Here is a 6000-nt window from a genome sequence, read left to right as displayed (position 1 = left end):
AGGCAGAGAAGGAGGTACGGTAATAGGATACAAGGGTGGGCCAGACGGGTGAAAGAGGCGTGTTTTTCTGGGCACAGCGCCGCTCTCTCTCTTTTTTCCATACCCCGGGCGTCCCAGACGCCTGCAGCTTGCTCCGCCCTTCACTTACACCTTCCCGGTGAGGCGCCCCCTCACCTCGTCATCGAGACCGCGTTAAGTCACTTCTTTCCACGAATCCTGGTGAGTGGATTTTCTTCTACCGTACTTGTACAGCGCCGCCCTTGCTGCTTTCATACGGTCGCCGCATACGGCGGGGATGCGGACGCGGCCGTTTTTGAGCTCCCCCCACCATATGTGGCGACCGCAGATTCTCCAGTCCGGCTCGGAAGTTTCAGCACCCGCCCCATAAGACGACCCCCGACTTTTGAGAAGATTTTCCTGGGTTAAAAAGTCCTCTTATACGCCGGAAAATACGGTATATATTTGCTTATCTATTTTGCTAAATTCAAATTTAACTTTTAAAATACACAGCTGCTTTGGAGGCCATCACTGAGATTTTTATTCTTATAACTCTTATTGTATGTGTATTTATTAATTTGGAGCAACATTTTGAATTTTACATGATGAGCTACATTCATCAGTGGTGTAACTTTACTGGAGAGAACAGAATTATACCACTGTTATTTACCAGAGTATCTTTTAATATGCAAAACAAGGAGACAACTGCACCTGGACTCAGGCTATCTGGGTTCTATTCCCAGCTCTCACCCAGACCCCAGCTCTTCAGGACAGGGACTCATAGACTTTAAAGTCAGATGTTTGTTCAGTGCCTAGCACAATGGGAGTCCCCAATCAGTTGTAACCTCTACATGCTCCTATAATAAAATAATAAATAATGATGCTAACAAAATCTTGTATTTACACACCTACTGTATTATAAAACGTTGTTTAACAAACAAGATATATTCTGTACAAAATACAAACCTACCAATCTATTATGGGGAACAACAGGACATGTTGTATTCATATAAATATATATATGCATGCATCCATCCGCTACATACACTCATCTATAAGAAACAAAACACTAAGAGCAGGTGTATAATAAATCTTTTTGTCAGACAATAGAAACCCAAGTGTGCTGGCCAGATGCTCAAGATTCGTGTGTCTTTCTGAGTCAGCAAAAAAAATAAAAAATTCCATCACAACGATTCTTCAGAATAAAATCTCTGCACCAATCAATTCTCCAACACCACCCCTTGACCTGCCCCTTACTGTGGATTCTCCAGCCATGTGTCTGTGGTCATGTCGCGCTTCCTGTCAGCATTATTGTCATTTACAGGCTCTGGAACATGAGGCTTCCTTCCATACAGCAGGTATAATTTTTCACCACACAAATTAAGGTTGTACCTAGAGAGAGAAGGTCCCTCCTGCGCCATCAGGTCAGAAATCATCAGGTATCACTAACAGTTCTTCCTGTTTCACCCTTGATGTCAGAAAAGTTTCAAAGAATCGGTAGAGTCCCTCTTGGCATTCACTCTTGTATCATCAGTGTCATTTGGAATCTTGTGGTGAAATGCAATGCGTGGACATTAAGGTTCTGATTCAGCACGATACTCAAGTATGTGCCTAACTTTAAGCATTTGCTTCAGTTTGATGCCTCACGTGCGTAAAGAGTTAGTAATGTGCTTAAGTACCTTGCTGAACTGGGATCTTAAAGACTAAGGCCTGATTCTCATTAATACGAAGGCTCCTTTACATCACTACAGAACTTAAAGTGGATGTATAAACAGAATTTACTCCCACTTTCAGACCCTCTTTACGCAGTGTACTATACTTTTTTTGTTACACTGTATTTCTTTCCAGCTGCTTCAAGAATACAATATTAGCCTTCCAGCAAAGAGGGCATAGAGAATAATGAAGGGTTGAAATCCCTCATCTCCTGCAACTGAAGAAGGAATAACTATTGTATTGGCTGAGCAGACAATTAAGGAGAAGGCTGCAGTGTGCAAGTGGAGAAAAAGTGCAAAGATCTGGGAGTTTCATCTTCGGATTCTGGCTATCCTCACAGAACGCTGAGGAGTTTACACTGAGGAGAAGTGAAAGCTTCAGTCTAGGGAATTCATTCCTGAGACACTGGGACTCAACTGAAAGGGTCAGGCATCTCTAAAGGAGTCCTTGAGATCATGGCACTGATCTACCTGTTTCAAGAACTCTCTTCTGTGATGCCTTTTGTATCTTCTTAAGAGAGCCAGGACTGAAGATACCATGGTGGTGAATGTGGGGTAAAAACCTAGATAGTTAGGTCGATAAGACTGGAGCATTTTCATCTACTTTTCAGCATGCAGCACTGAATGTATGTGTGTCTTGGAACCTATCAGAGTTTCCTTAACAAATGTGAAAGGTGAGTGATGGAAAAGCAATTGTTATCTTGGAAGATTCCCATTAGCAGAATAAGTGAAGTAAGATTGCTTAGACAGAATCAGTGTTAGACTTGTTCTTGCATCTCCATTATATCTGAACAAATGTGCTCCATCATAAAGTGGGCTGTGTGTCACCGATGCTGGCAGAGAGGAATAATTGGTACCAGAAGAGATGCCTTTTACCAAAGTATAGCAGGATGCTTGTATTATGCTCTCATTGCTTGGCATCAATTTGTCAGCTGCCACGCTGATTTCTATACTATGGAACTTGAACATCGGAAGAGAGAAACAAAACATTTTTCCAACATTAACAGCGTTCTAGAAATCTACTACCAGCTTATATACCAGTTAATCCACTTCCCAAAAATACTGTTGCCTTTCTTCTGATGGCCAAATCATCATTTAAATGTGTTTTATCTGTCTGCTTCCAGCATCAGCTAATGTGGAAATATTCCCAGAAGTTGTCTGTGTACCTTTCAGACATCAAGTTCCCAGTGAATATTTTCAGTAAGCCTACTATGGACTGGTTAGCTATCCTGCATTCATTTTTCAGTAAGTATGAATTATTAGTCATTCTGACATGGGAACCTTTAACACAAATTGATGAGGTCATAAATAGCTCAAAGTGTTCTCAGCTCAAAGTGTCACAGATTAAAAAGGTGAATATCATAATTAAGAAGAAAATGAAATAGATTAAGTGTCTCTTCAACAACCAAAATATTGGTTAAGAACTTGGTTAAGTCAAGCCGCATTCTGAGGCTTGACTCCAGACCAGAATAATGATGTCTGGTTTTGGGTCCTTACCGAATGCAGCATAAGCCCAAGTCATACAAAAAGTGACAAACACCTACTTCATAGCTGTAAAATTGCGGAATATATTTTCCTCCACTAAAAGTTGTGCATGTAAATTAATCACTATTTCCGTCTTGCCACAGCAGTCACATCCTCTCCCACTGGTGATTCGGGGACAAAGGTGTTTAGGTGTCTAGAGATGATGATGGAAACCTAGTGGGATTGCCTCTCTGCAGCTTTAGGTGCCTACATAACTTTAAAAATCAGAATCAGGGACCAAGAGCCAAACTATATTACCCTAGTTTTACACCAAGGTAAAATTGGTGTAATTGAGTAAAGAATCAAGCCCTAGAACTTCAAGCACAAGGAAGTGGCAGCAGGAGTTTTTTTGGGGAAAGGAACCTGTTCCTAACCTTGATATGCAGGGCAGGGGGAAGAAAGAATTAATCAAAACTAGAAGTGGTAGATTAGAAGGGAAGGGTAGAAGAAAAGTGCTAAGAGATGAGGACACAGGAAAGACAAGGAGGGGGAAACAACTATCGGGAAGCAGAAAGGAAGAGACAGTAACCAAAGCAAGGAAAGAAAAAAGGGGAAAGGAGAATTTAAGAAGGGAAGGGAAAAGTAAGCAAAAGAAAATATGGTCTTGAAGGAAAGTATGTTATTTTCTCCATGTTCACACTTTTCAAGAGGCCACTGCCATTTCTCCATATCTGCTACTTCCACTTGCATTATAACAGCAGGTGTCACCTTTAAATTCAACCATGGATGTTTCCTGCATCTGTGACAAAACCCCCACAAGTCATCAGCAGAATTTAGACCTGGGAACTGTAGCACAGACCTCTGCCACTTGAGCTAAAGGAATAACTCCATTACTTGGTAGTAGTAGGAGACTGTTATTCTCTAATGGATCAGCCACTAGAGGGGGATGTAACACACACTTTGCCAATAAATGCTTTCTATGTGATTACAAGCCCCTGACCCCTATAGGATCAAAACACACAATAATCAATTGGAAAATCCAGAAAATTTGACTAGTTTGTATATAGTGTTTACTGTTCCAGGCCCTAGAGATGATTTACTTCTTGAGTGTCTTACATTAACAGCTAGAGAGGTGAAACCCCTCTACAAGAGAAGAAATTTCAGAAGTGTTGCTTAGATGTATAGATATTGGAGGATAAATGGGAATAAATTATCGAACAACCCATTTGGTGTTTCAGTTGAGGGCATACTGCTTGAACAACAGTAGAGAATTTGGGGATTAAAAGGGAAGCTTTTAAAAACAATTTCAAAAGTAAAGTATGAGTTTTGCATTGTCAGTCATAATTTTAAGAACATTCAATCCTGATTTGTAATATTAATAATTTGACATATTATACAGATTGGAGTTAATTGGATTTAAGCCTTACCCACTCTGCGAGATGAATCAAGTTAGTTTAACAGGAATGAAAAGCCCAATCAAGATGTAGGCTAGCACATCTGAAACCATATTAATTGACCATATTCTAGCCTAGATTAAGGGTACGTCTATACTGCATATGCCTCACGGTGGCATGTAGAGTACATACACTGCACACCCCCCAGCATGGGTATAAACAGCAGTGTAGACAGTGAGGCACTGCTGAGGTGAGTAAAAACACACCTGAACACTTAGGGTCTGTATCCTACACAGCTCTCCACACACCCAAGCAGCGCTTCCCCATCTACACAGCTAGTTGTAGCGTGAGTGTCCCATTACCTCCCCTCTGCCAGAGTCTCTCTCACCACAGGGGAAGGTTCTAGCAGCAGGAAGAGGCTCTGGCAGCTCTCTACTGCTAGAGCCTTTCTTTGACGCAGGTAAAGACTCCGGTGGGGGGGGGGGGGCAGTTGGGCAGGGAGGAGCTGCCAGAGCCTTTCCCCTCTGCTTTCCCCCTGCCAGAGCCTTTCACTGCAGCATGTAGCTACACATACCTTACATACTGACACCAGTGGTATGCAGTGTAGACATAACTTATAAAACGGCCAACTAATATAGCTTTCAATGTGTTAGTCTGCATCTGATTAGAGATTTCCAGCTGTGTTAAGCTAGCTCAGTTAACATGACTGAAATACACACCCCTTTTGCCTGTCAGGACTGGGCCTATGAGTTCATCCCTACAAGGAGTTTAGAGTCCTCAGCACTTCATAGGATCAGACCTTAAATTATACTGAGATAAAAACACCTGCTATATGCCTTATTTCACACAATCTCCACTTGAGATGATATCCAAAAGGAACTTTCCCACTAGGGAAATACTGGGCTGTACCAGTCAACCTGGAAAAAAATACAATTGGGGGTCTGATGAAAAAACCTCAGTAACAAATTAAATGATTCAGTGGTAGAAACATAACTGCCATTTTCTTGATGTTACATAAAGAGGAATAAAATCAAGTTTATTCTTCCAGAGCTGTACCACCTCAGTGCTTCCAACAATAGTAAAGCCTTATTTTAGGGCAAACCCCTGCAAGACATCCCATTGGAGTTACTAACTCGTTTTATAAGACAAGAAGGCTCTCAGAGAAGTAACTGGATATATCTGCTCCTTCTGTGTCCTTGAAATATACTTAGTAAGAGAGTTATGTTTTACACAGTCACTCTTCTTACTGTAACCACATAAGAGTGCAGCAGGAAAGGAAAAGAGAAACAAACAGGAATGTCTGCCAAGGTGAACAAACAGCAAATCATAGTAACTAGTCAGGCAAATGGGTATGCACCCTGTTGATCTTATGTATTATATAGAGCAAAGACACATACTACTGATGGAAAGAGGGGAATAACAATACACTCGCC

The sequence above is a fragment of the Chrysemys picta genome, chromosome 5 (assembly GCF_011386835.1).
Source record: "Chrysemys picta bellii isolate R12L10 chromosome 5, ASM1138683v2, whole genome shotgun sequence".
NCBI lineage: Eukaryota > Metazoa > Chordata > Testudines > Emydidae > Chrysemys > Chrysemys picta.
This window is presented reverse-complemented; position numbering follows the sequence as displayed.